The sequence below is a fragment of the Sorex araneus genome, chromosome 6, assembly GCF_027595985.1.
Source record: "Sorex araneus isolate mSorAra2 chromosome 6, mSorAra2.pri, whole genome shotgun sequence".
NCBI classification, from domain to species: Eukaryota; Metazoa; Chordata; class Mammalia; order Eulipotyphla; family Soricidae; genus Sorex; species Sorex araneus.
In genome coordinates, this window is record NC_073307.1 from 146,222,523 (window position 1) to 146,244,566 (window position 22,044).

Below are 22,044 nucleotides of genomic sequence, written 5' to 3' on the forward strand. Positions count from 1 at the left end.
CGTCTTCTCTTGCTCATCCTTTCCTCCTTTTTTTGCCCAGAGAATGTAGTGATTGTTAGGTGGCTTCTGTTCACTCCCAGTGTCTGTCTCCTCCATGGGGGGGAGGGTTCTATTTTTAAATACTGCGCCATTATTTCATTTCATTAAAATGTTGTTGTTGTTGTTGTTGTTTTGGGGCCATACCCAGCAGTGCTCAGAGCTTTTTACTGATGCTGCGCTCAGGGATCACTCCTGGGAGTGCTCGGGGGACCATGGGAGGTGGTGGGGATTGAACCTGAGTTGGCTGTATGCAAGTGCCCTACCTGTTGTACTGTCTTTCTGGCCCCTCACTTAGAAATTGCTTAACTCACTGCCACTCCCTCCTGCCTTCCTGAGTGCAGAGCTCGGAGTAACCCTTGAGCATTGCCAGGTGCGCAAAAACAACAAAAACTAATGCCTCACCTCCCATTTCTCTTTAACTCACTCCAGTCCGCCTCAGTAAACCTTGAGCATTGCCAGGTATTATCCAACAACCACCCCCTGCCCCCCCACACACACCACCCAACACACACACACACACACACACACACACACAATTCCTGGTGACTTGAACATCTAAACCAGTGCTGAAATGAGACCGGCATCTTTCTTCAGTTGCATGAACTAACACATTTCCCTTTTGGCTCCAACTCACTTTAATTGTATTTCTGAGAGTGGACAATGGAACTCAGTCCTGAGATGAAAGTCTCTTTCTCACTCTCTCTCCCTCCAACTAGTGATCCCAACAGGACTCAAGTACAAACTAAACACAGATCCCCACAGAGCATAGCGCTGAGGTGACAAGCCTGGTAGCTAAGAAGCCCTCTGGGAACCAGTACTTCTAGCCCCTGCACACAAAGCAGGTGGTCTCGGCACATACCACACCTCAGAGGTCTTTGTTGGCACAGAGAACTTGCCAAGTCAAGTGGGTATTTGACCCCCAAGCCCCCCACAGCCACCAACGTTGATTAAGATGGAGCCCCACCTAAGCTACAAAAATGTAATATATTGTTGGCTATAATCATCACTAATGCTTCTGGATAAAAATACATCAAGCTAAGTTCACGGTATCACTGTATCACTGTCATCCCATTGTCATCGATTTGCTCGAGCGGGCATCAATAACATCTTCATTCGTTCTAGCCCTGAGATTTTTTTGTTTTTGTTTTTGGGTCACACCCGGCATTGCACAGGGGTTACTCCTGGCTCTTCACTCAGGAATTATCCCTGGCGGTGCTCAGGGGACTGTATGGGATACTGGGATTAGAACCCAGGTCGGTCATGTGCAAGGCAAACGCCCTACCCACTGTGCTATCACTCCAGCCCCTAGCCCTGAGATTTTAGCAGCCTCTCTTTACTCGTCCTAAAGCTAAGTTGAATTATTCCTTTTTTTTTTTTTGGGGTCACACCTGGCGATGCACAGGGGTTACTCCTGGCTCTGCACTCAGGAATTACCCCTGGCCGTGCTCAGGGGACCACATGGGATGCTGGGATTTGAACCCGGGTCGGCCGCGTGTAAGGCAAACGCCCTACCCGCTGTGCTATCTCTCCAGCCCGAATTATTCCTTTTATATACCACTACAGTCAACTTGGTTCTATTACAGAGTTTTGTGAGTAGGTTTTCATGGTCTGGGAAGAAGGTGTTGGTCTCAGCAATGGTTTGTCTGAGGGCATTTTCTGCTATAACCTGCTCATGAATCTCAGAGGCGAAGAGTAAGACTTGAAAGTCTTCTTCTGTTTCCTGCATTAACTCTACTTTGGCAGAGGCTCTTTGGCCTGATGAGTCCCATCCATGATGCCCCCCCACCATCCCCGCTCCAACTCATGATCTAAGCACCTGCAATTGCCATTACATTGTGAGAGAGGCCATGCTGGCATGGGGCACAGATGTTTAGTTCCTGAGCACTGGAATAAGAGGCTTTTGGCGCTCTGGGCTTTTGTGGGGTTCCATACAGAGTGCATCCTGCTTCTCCTCATGGCTCAGAAGGGGGACACTCCCCAGACACTTAAGGGAAGCCAGAATGAGTCAGGTGTCCCCACGGGCCTCTTCTGAGGGTTCAGCCACCCAGATGGTGTGTGAATGGCTTCCTTTCTCTCTCGCCACACATAAGCTGCCAGCAGTGTCCGAAACTGAGGAGGTGATGGCATGAAAACATAAATCTGGGGCTGGAGATGTCGTCCAGGAGGGAGTGCACTTGCCTTGCAAGCAGCCAATCAGGTTCGACCCCCAGAACTGATGATGGCTCCCTGACCACAGAGCCAGGAGTAAGCCTTGAGCACAGCTGAGCATCCCCCTGCAAAAAAAAAAAAAACCACTTAATCAATAAGTAAATAAAAATCAATTCCTTCAGAGCGGAGCACACACCAGAAAGTTTGCACTGCACCTCAAACATACCCATTCCTCGTGTGCCCCCACCTCTAACGGCCCCTTCCCTTTGCCCAAGCACGCTGAGCATCTTTTGTGTGTGTGTGTGTGTGTGTGTGTGTGTCACACCCGACGATTCACAGGGGTTACTCCTGGCTCATGCTCTCAGGAATTACTCCTGGCGGTGCTCAGGGGACCATATGGGATGCTGGGAATCCAACCCAGGTTGGCCGCGTGCAAGGCAAACGTCCTACCCGCTGTGCTATCGCTCCAGCCCCACACGCTGAGCATCTTGAAGTGACATTGGCGTCATATGAGAAGGAGCACCCAGGGGGAGCTCCAAGAAAGGGCTGTTGCATATGCTCTGCATGCAAGAGCCCCAAGTTCCATCCTCAGAACCACTGGGAGCAATCCATGAGCACTGTGCCAGGAGTAACCCTTGAACATTTGTTGGGGTGGGGGGGTGGCCAGAAACAAAAGAGAAAAAGATGTTTCTAATCATTCCTCAACTGGAGGGGCCAGTCAGGGATACTAGTGGGGGTGGGGTCATGGCTAGGGGGTTGTGATTCCTAGGGGAGCTGGGAGATTGCTCGACTGTGAAGCACAAAACAGCAATGCTGAGCGGGACCCAGGGCCTCTGATCTGAGCAGCAGCTGAGAGAGGAATCCCTTGGTCTCCCGCCAGGCCCTTCTTCCTTCCAAGCAAGGGATCCCTCAGCTGCTGGGCGAGTGGGCAGGAGAACAGGACGGTGCCTGGTTTAACACATGGCTCAGGTCCCCTTAGCAACGCTTCCCAACGCAGATTTATTTGAACCCTCTCTTGCCGCGAGGAAGGGAAGCGTCTTTAATAGGAGGCAGAGAGAGCCAGGCTGAGTCATGAGGATTAGAGGTGGGAATGCAGAAACGAGGGGCAAGCAAGTGCCAAAACTGTTGGCAATGGGGCTGGGGGGTGGGGGTGGGGGGGTATTTGGCGCCGAGCTTCCTGGCAGGCTGTGCAAAAAAGGAAACTTGATCATCTCCAGAGCTCTTCTTCTTAGTACCAGAGGCGTGCCAGGTCCTCCAGGGACACGCTGTGGGTTTTCAGTGGGTTTTCTCCAGGTAGTAAATTCTGAATGGAATCTCTCCCTGGAGCCTTCTGGGGGGGTCAGTAAGTAAGGCGATACACAATGTCCTTGTTTTATGAAAAACGCAAGAGTGCATCCAAGGTGCCTTTACCTTGCCGCTCGGAACTTGTAGGCTTTGCTTGGGAATGGTTTGTCATAGATGGTGAAGGTGTCCTGACGGTTTTTTCTTGCACAGGGTGGGAGCCTCTTTCACCAAGTGCATCTCATCACTCCTTGGAACCTGCAGGGGAACTGCTGTGTGCTTTTGGCGGGGTGGACTCTGAAAAACTTTACCTCCCTCCCCTATGTTCTTCTGCTTGGCTCCTGTGTGCTATATGGACAGCGGGGGAAACGAGGGTTAAAAATACTTGACTTATGGGGCTGGAGCAACAGTACAGCGGGTAGGGCACTTGCCTTGCACACAGCCAACCTGAGTTTAATCCCTGACATCCCATGTAGTCCCCTGAGCACCACCAGGAGGTGATTCCTGAGCACAGAGCCAGGAGTAACCCCTGGGTATCGCTAGGTGTAGCCCCAAAAATTTGACCAGGAGGCTTAAGTGATAGTATAGCAGGTACTTGCCTTGCACGTGACTGACTCAGGTTCGATCCCTGGCACCCTACATATCCCTTGAGCACTGCTAGGAGTTACCTCTGAACACAGCTGGGTGAACCCCCTCCCCCCCCCAAAAAAAAGACCACCATTGGCCTGAAAAGCTGCAGTCTGGAAAAGGTCAATAATCAGAAATGTCTGAGTCTGACTCGGCGGGTCAGGCTGAACAAACCACAGTTCTATTATAACTAGCTGTGGCTGAGGGTAAGTTTCTCAACATCTCTGAGCAGTTTCCTCATCTGTAAAACTCATGATAATGAGGGCCTGGGAGGTGACTCAAAGGGCTCGCATGTGTGCCTTACCGGAGCAAGCCCAAGTTCCAATTCCTGGCCTCCTGAGCACCCCTGGGGAGCCCCACCCCCGGTAATGGCTGCCTTGGATTACTATTATTAGCCGTAGCACAGCGGGTAGGGTGTTGCCTTTCACGTGGCCAACCTGGGTTCGATTCCTCCGCCCCTCTTGGAGAGCCCGGCAAGCTACTGAGAGCATTCCCCCCTGCACGACAGAGCCTGGCAAGCTACCCGTGGCATATTGGATATGCCAAAATAGTAACAAGTCTCACAATGGAGACGTTACTGGTGCCCGCTCAAGAGCAAATCGATGAGGAATGGATGACAGTGATACAGTGATACAGTGAATATTGGCCAGAGGTTGGTGCCACCCCCCCTTACTAATATGCTAACTCAGTGCCCCAAGGGAAGCCCTGACAGCCTCCCCCCTCCCCAGAGCGTGTCTGGCCCTGGCTCTGCCCCCTCTGACCCAGAGCCTGCTGCTTCCCGTGTAAGATGCTCCAGCAATTCTCCAATGCCTTGTTCCAGATTCTTCCTGGGGCAAGACCCTGATGCCATAGCGGGTGCCGCAGTGAGGCCAGCCCGAGGGAGATGGTGCCCAGTCTCCCTGTGCCATGAAGCCCAGAGGCAGGGGGGGCAGAATTTCACTTCCTGTTCCCCGGTTTCTGAGGTGCTGCAGCATCTGAACCCACACCCACACCCCCACACCATGCGGTCTCCCTGCAAACCCCCGGGCACCTCGGGGCCCTTCGTGCAGCTGGGGAGTTACGATCGCCCTCACAGAGATGAGCCGAGGCCCCCACTGGCCACCTGCAGTCAGACAGGGCTCTCTGGGGGCAGGGACGGAAACTGAAAACCAGAACCATCCAGAGAAATGCCCGTCTTGTCAGCTGCCAGTTCCCGCGGAGAGGGGGCACCGGTGACAGCTACCAGCTTTCCTTCACACAGTGCCCACCTGAGTTTCATTTATTTATTTGTTTGTTTGTTTGGGGGCCACATCCAGCGATGCTCGAGGATGACTTTTGGTTGTGGTCTCAGGAATTATTCCCGGTGGGGCTCTGGGACTCTGTGGGATGTCAGGGATGGAACCTGGGCACGTACCAGGCAATGATCTGCCAGCTGTAGTATCTCTCCACCCCCTCTCTCTGGACCTCTCTGGCCTCATCCCTGCTCCAGTCACAGCTGACTGGTCGCTGAACCTGGCTCCTTCTTGCGCCCCCTCCTGCCCTGGCTCTCAGCAGACACGCCCTCTGTGAAGGACCAGCTCTGAGGAGCCCAGAGCTCCCCTAGACTCCCCCAGCCCAGAGCAGACACACCCCAAGGGCTTAGACAGCGGCAGGGGCCGGGGGGCGGGGAGGAGATGAGTGACTCTCCCACCCTCTCACAGCTCCTCCTCTCTGGGCTCTCTGAATGACCCCTGACACACAGGGCAACAGGCTCCGAGAGTGAAAGCCACTTACTCAAGATCACGCAGCAAGTTAACAAACCAGGATGCCAAGAAGCCCTGCTGGGGGAGGAGGGGGGGCGGGGGCACAAGCAAGCCTGGGGCAAGAGGGACTCTGACCCTGTACAGTGCCCCTCTCCCCAAGCCCCTGCACTCTGATTCCGAAGAGACACCAGCAGGGCGGTGGCGACCTTCCTGGGTAGTACCCACTGCCTGTGTCAGCTCTTGTGGGGCATTTTAAGGGGGTTGGCAAGGGTGCCCCACCTGGCGGTGCCGGCTCAGATGTCCAGGACTGGGAGCTCTCGCAGTCTTGGAAACGGGGAGTAGGGGTGGGTTAGTTATGGCTCTGGTAACATCTCTGAGAGGTCTTGCCACTGGGCTAGGGGCCGTCAGAAGCGCAGGTTTGGGGAACACCATCCCGCAGGCACCCTCTGTCCCTGCAAACCCCATCCAGTATCTAGGCGTCCAGGAGAGCCGTTGAACTTCTATGCGCCTTGTTTTCCTCCCTGCCTTTCAGGCGCTCTGAGATGTGGATCCCCATTTCCCAGATGGAGAAACTGAGGGACCACGCAAGCGAGCGCAGCTTCCACCCTGCTTCTGAGCCTGCTCCAGCACTAGCACGCCCGGTTCTCCAGATCTCAGCCACCGGGACCTTTTGCCACCGCACCAGTTCGCCCGCGCGGTTCGCTGTTCACGCCCTGTAGCCTTTTGGGCATGACTGACCTCTTCAACGAAGCGTCCAGACCCCACCCCCACCCCCAGGACCCCCAGCTTCCAATGGGACGCCTCCGTTCTGCAGCCCGAGTTCGCATCTCCAAGCTGCTGGGCATCCAAAGGGTTAAGCGATCAGGGGCGCGGGGCGGAGCCCCCAAAGGGTTAAAAATATAAACGCAGTCACTGCCCCTGACTATTGGGTTCAAAACGTGCAACTCCAGGACCGACCTGGAAGCCCCCCCTTTATGGAAGGACTTCTTGAAATTGTGCAACTTTTAATTCCGACCCCCAAAAAGGAGAAAAAGAAAAAGAAGCGTCCCGGTTCTAAAGTTCTTTAAAGCCCTTCGCTTTTTTTTTTTTCACCCCCCCATTAATTAATTTATTTTCTCAATTTCTCCGCGGGGCTGGGTTCTAAGACGCAGCCCGGTCCTCTCGGGCGGCGGCGGCTAGGTGACCCCCCTGCAGGTGGGGCGCGGGGCGGGGGCCGCGGGGAGTTCTCCGCCGGGCCGGGTGGGGATGCGGCGGCAGAGTCCCGGCTCCGGCCCCTGAATTGGGGGGTCCGCGTCTGCCCCAAACGCCGCTTTCTTCCGTTTTCCATGTCATTTCCTGTACTAATAAGATGGTGGTCAAAGCAGGGGAGGAGAGCAGCAGCGAGTCGCCGCCGCCGCCGCGCCGAGGCTGGCGCTGAAACTTTGCCTCGCCGGGGCCCAGCGCGCCCGCAGCGCGGCCGCTCCCGCCGCGGGGGCTGCCAGCCGGGGCCGCGCCGCCTCCGCCGAGCCGCCCGCCGGGCCGCCCGCGCCCGCGCCCGCGCCCCGCGGCTGCCGCAGCGTTCCCGGGAAGGTGAGTCAGCCCCGGTAGCCAATGTGGCCATTGCAAATGGCTTCGGAGAGCGCCCGGCACTTGGCCAGCGAGCGCGGGGGGCGGCCGGGCCGGGGGCTGCGGGCGGCGGCGGGGGGCGCCGCGCAGCCGCGGGTGGGTGGGGGGGCTCGGCGCGGCCGGAGCCGGGGGAGTTCCGGGCCCGGCGGTGGGGGAGGCGCTGGCCTCGGGCTCGAGGTGGGCTCCGCGGCGGCAGGTAGCAGCGGCGGCGGCCGGGGCTGCGGGACCGGGGCCCCCCTGCGCCTCCTTCCTCCCGACTCGCGGCGCGCTCGCCTTGTTACAATGTAGCCTTTTCTCGGCGCCGGCGTCCCGCCCGCTGACGGACGTGGCCGCCCACCAATGGTCTGTAGGCTTTGCTCGCCGCCGACGTCCCGCCTGCTGACGGACGTGGCCGCCGACCAATGGAAGCGGGCACTGGGCCCCAGCGTTGGGAATGAGAACGGGGAGACTCGGGTGGGGCGGGGCGAGCTGAGGGGCTCGCGCGGACGCTGGCCTAGTTCTGCGGGCAGCTTTCGGCACGGTTCCTGCCAGCTGATGGACTGGGGCAGCACCTTTGCAGTGCTGGGGTCCCCCGTATGCTCCCTTCCCCACCCCCCAGCCTTCTATGTGGCTGAGTCAGATGCTGCGTCTTTTTGATCTATTGGATATCTGAGTTGCGGGCTAGACTCAGGGTTATCTCTTCCGAGTGCCGCCCGCATCCTCCAGGTATTCCTTAATGCAGAAACTCAGCGGTCAGTGACCTTTCTCCGGTCAAGGCCAGCACGCCCTGGCTAGTAGCTGCAAGCAGAGACGACAGACGTTTTGGTCCGTGGACGGTGATGCCGGTGGTTGAAAAGTTGCTGGTTTCTGGAGTCAGGTTGGGTGGAGGGGGTTAGACCTCAGGTGATGCACGGACCCGGAAGCTAAATACTGAACCTCTTTTGAGGTTTATGGTGTATGGTTTCGAATGGCGGTAAAGGAGAGACTCACCCGTCCTTTGTGCCCGAGCCCCTTCACCCCAGAAAATTAATAAGATCACTCTAATGCCTAGAAACTTGGTGGGGGGGGGGGCGTTCTGTCAATTCTGGGCAACAGAATTTTCCATAGTGCCTCATGCCCCTGGGACCCAAGCTTGCCTTTGCCCCCATTGTCCGGGTGAGGAGAAGGCTGGGGAGTGAGGGTGTAGGTGTGTTAGGAGCCCTGCTCCAGTCCGCCATCCTCTCTGACTCTGGGATCTTTGCCTACTGGGTTCTCTGTGTGATGGGCAAGAAGATTTCTGGGCGGCGAGAGAGAGAGAGAGAGAGAGAGAGAGAGAGAGAGAGAGAGAGAGAGAGAGAGAGAGAGAGAGAGAGAGAGAGAGAGAGAGAGAGAACAGTGGGTAGGGCACTTGCCTTGACCATGGCTGACCCTCATTCAATCCCTGGCATCACATATGGTACCAGAGCCCAGCAGGGGTGAATGATTCCCTTTCACAGAGGCAGGAGAAAGCTCTGGGTACAGCTGGGGTGTCTCCCAAAAGAGGAGTTCTGGGTGGGCATAGGCTTCCCACGGATCACCACCCTCCCCCCATTCTCCAGTAAGGGCTCATGGCATTAGTGTAACAAAAAAAGAATTTTGCCCCATTGGGATTCTTCCCTGCAAAAAAACTGCAACTTTGAACTTGGCACAGTCGCCTTTGACCCCGCTGAACCTTGCTTCTCTGTTCTTCCCGTGAAACCCACACAGCCTGTCTGGCAGGGCAGGTGTGAGATTAAATAGCTGGAGAGGCGTAGGTCAGAGTGTGACGGCCGTGTCATGAAGGGGTCTCCACAGGAGAGACCGCTTTGTGGGCTGGCTGAGTGCACGCTTTGCACTCAGGAGACTCAGGTTCGATCCCCGGCACTGCATGGTTTACTGAGTCCCCCCAGGAGTGACCCTCTGAGCACACCACCAGGTGTGGTGCAAACTGTCCTGGGGGAAAAAAGAGGTTCTCTGTCATGATTGCAAAAAAGTGCTCTCTCTGAAGCACCAGAAAGGGCAGATTGCCCCCAACCCAGCCAGTCCCACTCTAAACTGGCCCCTAAGTAGGTAGTAGCTGGGGCAGAGGCAAGGTCCCTTTCCTGGTGACAAGCTCATCACCAGTGGGTGACAGGCTCCCCACTCATCCTGGGCCCATCACCAGAGGCAGCATGACCATGCTCGGGTGCCTTTCTGACCCGAGTTACATTTCTCATATCTCCTGGAATTGGATTGTTTCAGAGCTTTCTTCAGTGTCATGCAAGTGTTGGGGGTAGTCATGTGACGTGAGGCGATGAGAAGTGGCCCACTCCAGAAGGGAGTCCACCTTGGTCCCCCCAGGGCAGCGCCTGGGGGGAGATTGAGGACAGATGAGAGTCTGTGGTGAACCCCTGCACCTCACAGACTTCACGTCTCACCAGCCCCACAAGGTGGTCGCCTGGTGTCACCCAGGTCCCCTGGCTCTGCCTAGCATGGAGAATGATCCCTGGCACCCAGTTTCTCAGGCAGCCGTGGCACGAGGCTGGAGCGAGGAATTGCTCTTTCCGGGAAGGGAGACAAAGTCCTAAACTTGACCCGGGTCTCTCGGACACGTCGCCCTTTGCTTACCGTGAAGAATTTCGGGCAAACGGGGCAGGAGCGATAGGACGGCGGATAGAGCATTGCACACGGCTGACCTGGATTGGATCCCAGACATCCCATCTGGTCCACGGAGCCCCTCTAGGAGTGATCCCTGAGCACAGAGCCAGGAGTAAGCCCTGAGCACCCTTAGATGTGGCCCCCCAAAAGAAGAAGACTTTCAGGAGAAGACAAATAGTGAAGTAAATGAGTTTTATGAGGAGTGAGGAAGGAAGGAGAGAGAATAATGCACTCCAGAGAGAGAGAGAGAACACAGGCTCCTCCCCAGAGGGGAGGACTCAGGAGACACATCTCAGGTGGAGGTGCGGGCACTCTCCCCCACACCAGGGGCAAGCACCCCGCTGCCTTTGCAGAACTGATTTTAATTCCAAACTGCCCCCAGCTGATATGGGACTTTCTCTGGAATCGAGTCTGTTGCTATGGTGTTGTCAAGAGGAATTGCTTGTTGGAACTTTTGGTGATCCACCTTCTAGTCCTTATCACAACCCTTTGTTCCTGTGGGAACTTCTCTCTGGCTGCGGGTGTATGTGTGTGTGTGTGGGGGGGGGGCGTGTCCAACCTTTCCCCAGCCTGCAATGGCGCCAGCGAGAGTCTTATCAGGACCCAGTTCCTGTGTCCACAGTGTGGATTCAGCCACGACGCTTTTTTTGGCTACCTTCAGGCTAGTGACAGAGTAACTTCTTTCAGTCCCATCTTGGTTTTATGACTTCCTGAGAACTCACTGCCAGCCCTCGCCTCCCAACTTTTCCCCCACCCCACCCCCCCGCCCACCTCAGCCCCCCACCTACCTGCCCCGCTCATAAACCTTGCACGGTCGGTCTCTCCTCTCCTGGATTCACTTGGGGTAAAACGGGTGTCCCTGCTTGTCCCTGGCTGTAGGTCGCTGGCAAGTCCCAGGCAGCAGAGATCCCCAGGTGAGGAGGCAGGAGGCAGCCCTGTTTGTTTGTTCAGCTGCCTCCCTGGCCACGTCGCAGTCACGAGGGATGCCCGGGGACCAAGACTGCCCCCTAACTGTCCTCCTCAAATCCTCTGGGCTCTGACTGCAGCCAAGGTCACCACCATCCTTCTGAGCCCGAGAACTTTCTGAATGGATCCCACACGCTTCTCTCCAGCTTCTGCTCCCCAGATTTGTAGCCACACGGCTGCTGTTTCTCCCCAGGATGCCGGAGAGAGCTGGAGCGTTGCCCTCCTCTGCCAGCCGGCCTGAGCCTCCCAGACAGGGGTGGTCAGCCGGGAAGACCATGTCAAGCTTCTTTAAAACACTGAAGTCTTGGGGCTGAAGCGATAGCACAGCGGGTAGGGCGTTTGCCTTGCACGCGGCCGACCTGGGTTCGATCCCCGGCATCCCATATGGTCCCCCAAGCACCGCCAGGAGTAATTCCTGAGTGCAAAGCCAGGAGTAACCCCTGAGCATCGTTAGGTGTGACCCAAAAAGCAAAATAATAATAATAATAAAAAAAAATAAATAAAACACTGAAGTCTTGGGCTGAAGCATAGCACAGCGGGTAGGGTGTTTGCCTTTCACGCGGCCAACCCGGGTTTGATTCCCAGAACCCCATATGGTCCCCTGAGCACAGTCAGGAGTAATTCTCGAGTGCAGAGCCAGGGGTAACCCCTGTGCATCACCGGGTGTGACCCAGAAAGAAAAAATAAATAAAAAAAAAACTGAAGTCTTGGAGCCGAAACAATAGTACAGCGAGTAGGGCGCTTGCCTTGCCCACGGCTGGCCTGGGTTTAATCGATTCCTGGAACCCCATATGGTCCCCTGAGCGCAGAGCCAGGAGTGAGCCCTGAGCACCCCCGGGTGTGGCCCAAAGCAAAAACAAAAACACTGACCTCTTCCCAGGACCTTTAGAGTCAAGAATCAGCTTAGGGCTTTTATGTTTTTGTTTTCTGGTGGTGGAGAGGGGGTTACTCCTGGCCCCGCACTCAGGAATTTACTCTCTGTGGTGCTCTGGGCACCGTCTCGGGCGCTGGGGATAGAGCCCGTGTCAGCCACGTGCAAGGCAAGCGCCCTGCGCACAGCTCTCTCTGTCTGGCCCGAGAACCAACTTGTTAGCGTGACCAAGTAGTCTCAGAGGGAGGTGGTCTCTGCCCTTGGCCTCACCTCCCACCCGCCCCCTGGGTCTCAGGCTTTGAGGCGCGGTCGCCCGCCGGGACAAGGAACAGCTGTGTGTCGTGATGGAGTTAAGGCCAGCGAAGGGCGTGGCGGGCAGGATGGGGTCCTCAGCATGCCCCCTGTGTCCCAGGGCCTCTGGCACATGGCAGGGGGGTCTCGGCTGTTCCTGCTGTGTGGACAGTGGGTTGTGAGCTGCAGCCGAACATGTCACTTCGGGGCCAGAGCATCCATTCATGGCCCTCTCGAGGGGTCTTGGCCAGGGACAGCTAGGTCCCTGCCTCACTCCCTGAGTGGAGCCCTTTGATGGCCCAGGCTGGACATGCAGCATGAGTGACCACTGAACCAGGGTGGTTTGAAACCTCCAAGGTTGGGAGTTGTTCGTCTACTGTGATGTAGCTTGGCGTGACTGAGACAGGTGCCAGGAGAATCTTCCAGATAGAGAGAGTGTGTGTACACACACACACATACACACACACACACACATGCATGCACACACGCATGCATGCACACACAAACACCTGCATGTGCACATGTACATACATGGGCTCACACAAGCACACAGCACACACATGCACACATTCATACATGTACACACATGCACGTACACACACACAGACTCATCCCCAGAAACTGGGGTGACCTTTCTGAGCCACAAATCACTCACCCCCTGGGAGAACTCCCACCTCTCCTAGGAGAAAGAGGTAGATCCCCAAGCTGCCCTCAGGACCTCCTGGGGACCCCAGCGTGCACCCCTCTCCATTGTCACGTTCCCTCCCTGCCTCTGGTGCCCTGTGCTCTGCCCGTGAATGCCTCTCCTCCTGCTTTTGCCTCCTGCTCCCAGTTTCCACGTCACCTCTTCCAGAAAGCCCTCCCTGGTTAGGTGGGACCCTCCCTCCCCATTCTAGCCTCTCAGAGACCCCCGAGAGCTGTCATTCTCACCGCACCATTGGGCCCGAGGTCTGTGAGGGCAGGACCTGGCCTGTTTGTGACAGGGAGCCGCTGTCAGGTGGCACAGCTTCGGTGAGCCCTGAATATTGAGAGGGGACCCTGCTGCCCTGCAGGGCTGGAGGCCAAGGCCCCCTGGATGGCGGGCTCAGGCGTGGTGGCCAGAGAGCCTGGCCTTCAGGCCGTGGAAGCAGGGCGGCTGGTGCTGACAGGTGAGAAACACCACCCACAGGATCTGAGAAGGAACCCAGGAGGGCAAGAGGGTGAGAGTCAACAGACCCAGGAGCTGTCTGCTGGGCAGACGAGGAGAATCCTGCCTTTTGCTTGTTTGCGGGGAGCTCACCCCTGCGGTGCTCAGGGCTTAGGCCTGCCTGCACTCAGGAATTACTCCTGGCCGGCTCGGGGCATCATATGGGATGCTGGGGATCGAACATGGGTTGGCTGCATGCAAGGTGCCCAACCTGCTGTAACTCTCTCTCCATCCCAGAGTCTGTGCATCTGTCTGGCAGATGGCAGGTGGTCCTGAGAGGCTATGCCACCCCCCCCCGTTTGTGGGAGGGTTATCGAGGACCCCACAGGGCACAGGGCGTGTCCTGGACCCTCAGCCAAAAACAGGGGTCTCCACAGAGAATCTTAGCTCCACTGCACCCAAGGGGAACGGGGGGCTGCCAGGGATGGGGTAAAGGGTCCAAGGTCCCACACTGGGGTGCCCAGGAGTGGGGCCTAGGCAGTCTGATGCCCTCCCCGGATGTCTCGGGATGGAGGGCCGAGAAGGCCTGTGGCCATGCCCCATGAGGGATGAGTTTCCGGCAGGTAACCCCCACTTCCCATCAGGTGGGGGCGTGGGTGTTTCTGGCCCAGAGTGCCTCGTCCAGAACCATCTGGTGCCTCCCCATCCCTGGGGGGTTCTCTGAACCCCATATTCTCAGAGTGGGGCCGGGGAGGGCCTTTCCCTGAAGCTGGCTACAGGGCTGCACCGGAAAAAATCAGCCATGCAGAAAGACAGAAAGAACACACACACACACACAGACACACACACACACACACACACACACACACAACAATGAAGAAAAAAGAAAAATGTGCTGTTATTTTTAAGAAGCCTGTTTCCTATTGCAGATTCTATCTGGGTTGGGGAGACGGCGACGGGCCGGGCGGCTGTGCTCGCTCACTCGCTCGCTCCGGGGGGCGGCTCCTGGGGTGGAGGGGCAGCCGGCGGGGAGCAGGCCGAGTGTGAGAGGGGGGCCTCCTTCCATCCATGGCCTCTGCACACAGGCCACCCCTGGACCAGGCACGGGGCTGGACTTGGGGTGCAGTGCACAACTCTGGCCTCGGAGACTGCAGAACTCAGCGTGGCACCAGGGGAGGGGCTCGGGGAGATGCCGGCGGTGGTCTCTGGGTTAGGGTGGGCTTCCTGGAGGAGCAGCCCTTCCCGCTGGGTTTGGAAGGTTGTGTAGGCGCTGGAGCAGAAGGAGGGGGAGGCATTCAGTTTGGGGTACACTGGTAGTAAGGCAGGGGCATAGGGAAGGGTCTGGGAGAGAGAGAGTCAGAGAGAGAGAGAGAGAGAGAGAGAGAGAGAGAGAGAGAGAGTGTGTGTGTGGGGGGGGGTGGTTCAGTAAGGCAATAGAAGGAGGTGAAGTTCAGAAGAGAAGGGAGGTGAGCCAGGGATGAGCTGACAGCCAAGTCCTTCTCGGGGTCTCAGGGCCTCCCCCAGAACACTGACCGCTTCTGTCCAGGGCCAGGCCCGCCTTCTCAGGACCCACGTAAAGACCCTGGGTCTTGGGCACTGTCGTTCTGGCATTGCACCCGTTTCACCGGCACTTCCTGCCCGTGACCTCCTTGGGGCAGGGTCCCACTCACTGTGCTGTGGTGTGTGTGTGTGTGTGTGTGTGTGTGTGTGTGTCTGTCTGTCTGTCTATCTGTCTGTCTGTGCTGTGTGTGTACGTGTGTGTCTGTGTGTGTGTGTCTGTGTGTGTGTGTCTGTGTGTGTGACTTAACTGATCTTGTTTGGGGCTCCCTTGTTTATCATGGAGGCTTTCTGCCAGCATGAACTCTGCCCTCCGCTGACCTGGGCCTCCCGCGTTGGCAGAGCGAGGGTGCCCGGGCACAGGGCGCTTCCCGTGCTTCCTTCTGGTGTCACCCCGAGGCTCAGTGAGCTGGGATTGCGCACCCCGTTTCCTAGATAAGAAGCTTCCTGGTGGATTCACTCTGGGGCTTCCTGGTTCCTGAGCCCTCCCACCTAGCCCCCCCCCCCCCCGCCCGCTGCTCCATTCCAGCCAGATGGATGAGGAGCCTGGGGATCAGAGAGGTCAAATCACCATCCCCGGATCACACAGCTGTGCTCGAATCTTTCCAAACGCCCAGAGAAAGCCGCGTGTGTGACGGTGTGAAGGAGGTTAAGGCTGAGGGGTGTGTTGCCTGCTCTGTCGCCTGAGAGTCCCAGCTGATTGGCTGGGTGTTCTCAGAATAGGAGTTGAGTTCCAAACTGGGGGGCTCTGCAGCTAATCTCAGGACCCTCTGCTTTCAGGCACCTCTGGAGAATGCCCCACCCGGGAGAGTTGGCATGGGGGGGGGCGAGGTGGTAGAGTGAGACAGACCGCTGCCGGCCCACCTGCTGCCCAGCGTCAGACATGGCAGGAGGATGCTCGGGTTTGAGGACTCTGCAAACCCAGCGCTCAGGGGCTTCTCCCGTCTGTGCCCGGGGGCTGCTCCCTGGCAGTGCTCGATGGGGCGTGTGGTGCTGGGGATGGACCCTGGGGCTCCTGCATGCGAAGCCTGTGCCCCACCTTGGGTCTCCTCCCGCCCCCTTCAGTGTCTTCCTGCAGAGGCCCTCAAACTTACCTGCCCACTCTTCAGAAGAAAAGTTACTCAAGCCCCTCCTGGAATTTTACTTCCCCCCACCCCTTTGCCTTGTGGGGCCACCCCCAGCAGTGCTCAGGGGTTACTCCTGGCTCTGCACTCAGGAGTCTCTCCTGGTGGTGCTCTGGGGACCGTAGGGGATGCTGGGATCGAACCCGGGTCAGCTGTGTGCAAGACAAACGCCCTCCCCGCTGTGCTATCGCTCTGGCCCCAGTTTTACCTCCTCTAACAGGACCCTGCCTGCACACCGGTGGCTCACATTGGAGTGTGGTTTAATTAACAGCTGGCAGCGTCTTTGTGGTCAGCCTGTTAAGCAAAACTCACTCACACCCAGTCCTCACACCCACCATTCTAGCACCCTCCCAGGGGCAGAGACCTCCCGATTTGGGAAAGACTGTTCTAGAACTTTCCATGCTATCCTTACTCTTCTTCAGCCCCACCTGCTCCTCAGGACAATTCAGGACTTGCCCCCCTCCCCCATTTCACCTTCTCCCCAATCCTTCATTCCCCAGGAGGTTATCACGCCATTTTCTTTTTTAAAAAAATTTTATTTAATCACCATGTGCAAAGTTACAAAGTTTTCAGGTTTATGTCTCAGTTATACAATATTCAAACACCATCCCTTCACCAGTGCCCATATTCTACCACCAAAATCCCCAGTATACCCACCGCCCCCGCCCCCCCACCCCAAACTGTATAACTGAAGAATTTCACTTCATTTTCTCTTTACCTTGATTACGTTCCATATTACAACACAAAACTCACTATTGTTGTTGGAGTTTCCCCCAAAGAAAGACAGCCCTACTAAGGAAGCATTTGATAATTGGTTTTCCATTAAAAGATTGCATGTTTTCAGTTTTTAGAAAAGGTTGCGCGCAGCTGGGATGTGTCCCAGTCCTGCAAGCTGGAGCCGTGTTAGTTGCTGCTCAGTGTCACCAGGGCTCCATCTGGAGAAGGTGTTGTGGCTGCACCTCCTCCGTCCGGATCCCCGGTGTTGTTGGCCCGGTTTTGGGTCCGGAGCATTTCTCTGGCCGAGTTGCTCACCAGAATGCCTGGCCTCTTCTCTGTTGAATGTGGCAAGATGGTGCCGATCACGCCATTTTCATGATCCCCATTTTCGTGACGATTTGGGATCATCCTGGGTGTGTGTTCGGGCTACTCCTGACTTGGGGCCGGGGGAACAGTTTGGGGAGGGACAGAGCTCACACTTGAATGCCCAGACTGGACGTTTATTCCTCTGCACCCCAGCCCCGCACCCCTGGAAGGAGAGCAGGGGGCCTGGCCCCACCTGCTGCGCGGCCCTAGGGCTGTCTGGCCCTCTGGGCTGCCTCCCTCGGGTGGGCGGTGGGGATTCGGCTTTGTCCTTCCTCCTCTCAGTTCCCCTCCTGTCCCTGCCCCAGATCCGTGAGGGGGGGGGGCTGTGGAGGGGGCGGGGCGGGCGGGGTGCTGAGCCCTGGCTGCCGGCTCCCGGGGAGCCCCGCCCCCAGTTTCCAGGTAGAAACCAGACCCCGCCCTGGCACCTGCCGGGGGCGGCTCCCTGTCTGCTGGCTGGCCCGCAGCCCAGGACAGAGGCCAAGAGAGACTCCAGCCCCCACGGCTGCCTCCTGGCGCCCATCCAGCCCTCTTCCCCACCCGCACACCTGCCCACCCCAAGACCCCCGGCTTGTTGCTGCCCCGTCCTTGGGAGGCTGGTGGCAGGGCTGTGGGGTGTGAGTCGGCTGCCTTGGGGCCCAGTGTCTGCCACCCCCTTCCCTCCAGGGTCAGTGTCTGGGGCAGGTGAGGGCCCGGGTCGCTGTGGGATCTGGGTGGTTGTCCACCAAGCTGTCCTGCGCCCCTCAAACTTTCATTGGCTGTGAGCCTGGGTGGGAGGTGGCACAAGCTCATTGTGCAGGTGAGGGCGGTGAGGCCGGGTGGTTTGTCGGAAGTCGAGCTGGATTTGGGGTGCTGATGCATCTTTCTTAAGTCTTCTTTGCTCTCGCTTTCCCCCACCCACAAGGATTTAAACCCACACCTCGGTTTACTCCCCGTGCAGTGCTCTGGGACCACACCTGGCATGACTGGGGGGCCCTGTGGTGCAGGGGATGGAATCTGGGAGTCTGGGGGTCCCCTATACAGAGACCAACCCTTTGAGCCAATTCCCTGCCCCTACTTCTCTCTCTCGTTTTGGGGTCACACCTGGAGATGTTTGGGGGCCATTCCCTGGAAGGGGAGGACCACGTGGTGCCAGGGTCAGACCCGGTCTCCTGCGTGCAAAGCATGTGCCCCTCCCCGACTTTGGCCTCTCCTGGGCCCTTGAGGGGAGTGTTTGGGGGCTACTCCTGGAAGGGGCTGGGGGGCTGTCTGTCCCTGGTGGAGCCCCCGCCGACAGAGCAGCGCTTGTCCCCCAGCTGCCTGGAAGGTCTGCACTGCGCTGACCTCAGTGTGGAGTGTGGTCACTGCCTGCCCAGGGCCGGGGAGTGTCCGGGCTGGACTCAGCCAGGGTAGGGCCCTTTGCCCGGCGGACGTGGGGCTTCCCAGCCCCCCTGACCTTTCACTTCTTCCTTCTCCCTCCTTCTGAGCGCCTGCCCCCACGGGGAGGCCTCCTGGGCTCTGACCTGGGCAGTGAGACCCAAGCCCAGCGCTGGCTGGACAGAGAGGGGTGCCGGGGCCCGCGGAGGTCGCAGGGAGAGGCCGGCAGAGGGAAGCCCACCTAGTGCCTGGCCCGTGGGGGTCCGGTTGGCCCTCCCTGCCTCGCCTGCTCTGTACCTCCTGCCCTGCAGCCCTGCGGGAGAGGGGGGGTTTGCTCCCCCCCCCCCCAGGAGGCTCTGGGGTTCCGAAGAAGCCATGGCCGCTGCTCCCTCGCCCCAGCCCAGCTCACTGCTCCCCACGGCCACGTAGTGCGTCTTCTCGATGCTGTCTGACTCAGTCTCACTGCTGGAAGGAACAGGCGGAGCTATTTTGCACGAGTGAAAATGTGAGTGTGGAAAAAGCTGCAGTCTCCTTGATCGGCACGACATTCCCCATCCTCTGTAGGACGAATTGCTCTGTTCTTTCTTTCTCATTGACACTTACGGCCATTAGGGATGGGCTACTCTGTGGTGTGTGTGTGTGTGTGTGTGTGTGTGTGTGTGTGTGTGTGTGTGTGAGAGAGAGAGAGAGAGAGAGAGAATGTGTGAGTCTGTGAGAATGTTTGAGTCTGTATGAGAGTGTGTATGAGCCTATGCGGGAGTATGTGTGTGTGTGAGAGTGTATATGAGTGTGAGACTGTATGAGTGTGTATGTGTGTATGTATGTGAGTGAGTGTGTTAAGATATGTATGCTGAAGAGTGTGAATGAATGTGTGAGAGTATGTATGTGAGTGAGTGTGAATGTGAGGTATGAATGTGAGTGTGTGAGAGTACTGTATGTGTGAGTGTGTATATGTGAGTGTGTGTGAGAGTGTGTGAATGTGAGTGGAGTGTGTGAGTGTGTGCGAGTTTGAGCATACATATGGGTATGTATGTGTATGTGAGAAAATTGTTAGAGTGTGAGCAACCAGGTACGAGTGAGTGCGTAAGAGAATGTGCGTGAGTGTATGAGGGTGTGTGCCTATGACTGAGTGTGAGAGGGTGGGTGTGTACAGCTGAATGAGTATGAGTATGTGTGTGTCTGAGTGTGTGAGAGTATTTGTGTGAATGTATGAGAGTGTGTGACCGAGTATGTATGTGAATGTGTGTGAGAGAAGTGTGTGTGTTTGTATATGTTTGTATTTGTGTGTGTACGTGTTTGTGTGTGTGTGTGTGTGCACAGACAAATGGCTTCATGGAACAGGGATCATCCTGCAAAGTGCTCTTCTCATTTAACCTCAGATCTTGGAACTCTGCCGTGGTTCCACCCAGCAAGCTACCATCATGAAAGGAGTTTTTGTTGTTTTGTTTTTACTGACAAGTGTAGTCATTTGTAGGCAAGACCATTGTATATTTAATCATTCTACAGATATATTAATAATGAGTTTGCGTATTTTTTTTCTCTTCTCAGATTGTGTGTGTGTATGTGTGGGGTCTACAGCCTCAGTGCTCAGGGAGCACTAGGGGGCCCCTCCTAGCAACTGTGTGGGGGTCATTCAATGCAGGGCCCCTACCAGTGAGGGGCTCTACCGCTTGGCACACATTCCTGGGCCCTAAGTCAATTCTTCTGTGTGTGTGTATGTGTGTGTGTGTGTGTGTGTGTGTGTGTGTGTGTGTGTGTGTGTGTGTGTGTATGTGTCTGGGGTGGGGGTGCGTGCCCATTGCTCAAAGGTTACTCCCAAGCCAGTGCTTGGGGTCACCCCAGGGGACCATGTGGTTCCGGGCATGGACTCGGGTCTCCGACCTGCCAAGCCTGCGCTGTTGGGCTACTGGAAGCTGTTTTGTTTAAAGTCTGTACTGCGCCACCGTCAGTCCGTCCCCTGAGACCGCACAGAGCCAGCCGTCCCGCTGTGCTATTCCCACTCCTCCTGGGTCTCATCCTGGCCCCCAAGAGCTGCAGACTGCAGCCTGGCCCCTGGTGACGTTTGTCCTCCACGTTCAGGGGTTTTCTGCCTCGACTCCAAGGCCTGTGGGTGCTCTGGGCTCAGGAGCCGGGGTACCTTGGTTCACCTCCTGGGTCAGCCCCTTCCTGACTCCAGGGAGTTTCTAGGGATGCCACGTGGCCTCCTGGTGTCTTTATTTCCTTCTTTTGGTTTTTTTTGGTTTGTTTGTTTATTTTGTTTTGTTTGTTTTATCCACTCCTAGTGATGCTCAGAGGTTACTTCTGGTTTTTTTTTTTTAAATTTTTGGGTCACATCCGGCAATGCAGAGGGGTTACTCCTGGCTCATGCACTCAGGAATCACTCCTGGTGGTGATTGGGGAACCATATGGGATGCTGGGAATTGAACCTGGGTCGGCCACATGCAAGGCAAACACCCTACCCACTGTGTTACTGCTCCAGCTCCGATCAGGGGTTACTTCTGGCTCCGCACTCCTTGTGGTACTTGGGGACCTTATGGGATGCCGGAGATTGAACCCGGGTCTGCTGCATCCAAGGCAAATAACTTCCCTGCTGTGTGTTGCTCCGGCCCCATCCTAGTCCCTGAAATATCCATGACGATAGAGAGCATCCTAGCCTTGGAGAACTCAGAGCGTGCAACTAGAACGTCCTAGCGCCAAGCTGTGCTTGGTTAAGTCACATCATGACTTGGGGGATCTTCTCTGCGTTAGTGCCAGCCCCTTCTGTGGGCAGCCGCAGCCGCTGCTTCATGCCTGGCCCCTCCCTGTCTTCCCAGAGGAGCTGGCTACTGGGATGGCTGCTCCGGGTGATGGGTCTGGCCCGGGGCGAGAAGCAGGTCAGCCTAACCCTGTCCTGTGGCCAGGAGCTGGGGAAGGTAACCCCACACCTTGGGCCGAGTGAGCGCTCTCAATGGGCCTGTTGTGGCTGTAGATCTGATCTCTTGCCCTTGTGGAGGTTACCGGGAGGCACAGCCTGGGGCCTGTCTCTCCCCAAGAACCCTGGGATGCCTCTGGGCCACAGCTGAGGGTTCCGGCCAGGGCTTGACCCCTGGGCCTGTCCGCCTCGATCTCTCCGGCTCCACACGGCCAAGGCTGTATCACAGATACGGAGACTGAGCCACAGAGGTCAGACGGACTCCCACAGCCACACCGAGCCCCTGACAAGGCCAGGCTGCTGGGCTGCTGACTCGGTTCTGCACTTAAGAGCCCCCCTCCTCCCCACCTCCATGAGAGTCCGGACAGACTGTGTCCAGCCAGGCGGGCACATGTGTGGTCAGTGATCCCAGAGGGTCGGGGTCACCCCTAAGAGGCCACAAACTGTCCCGGTATCCAGGAGTGGTGGCCCCGAGTGTGGCAGCGTTCTCCACGGTGTCAGGGTGCTGCTGTGGGCTGTGGGAGGCAGCTCTCCTGCATGGGGGCCCGGGGGTCTCTGGGTGAGGTCAGCAGCCGGGGGGCTGAGGGGAGCACCGCTACCATATCCCGTCTCTGGCTCCTGGCACACACCCACATCACATCCAGTGTCACTGGTGCCCACAGACACGCACGCACACAAGTGCCGTCTGCAGTGTAGCGGCTGTGTCGGGCGTTGACTTACCCCAGCTC

General features: G+C 57.1%; 1 protein-coding gene across 2 annotated transcripts in view; it reads left to right on the forward strand.

Annotated features, from left to right (window-relative positions):
* Nucleotides 1-7,178: 7,178 nt before the first annotated feature.
* PRDM11 (PR/SET domain 11) overlaps nucleotides 7,179-22,044 on the forward strand; it is a 103,188-nt gene continuing 88,322 nt past the window's right edge. Inside the window, exon 1 of one of the 2 annotated variants that reach the window (XM_055141698.1) lies at nucleotides 7,179-7,385. The gene's annotated coding sequence lies outside the window, so the exon portion shown is untranslated. The remainder of the gene's footprint in view (nucleotides 7,386-22,044) is intronic. The other variant, XM_055141699.1, reaches the window with a different exon arrangement.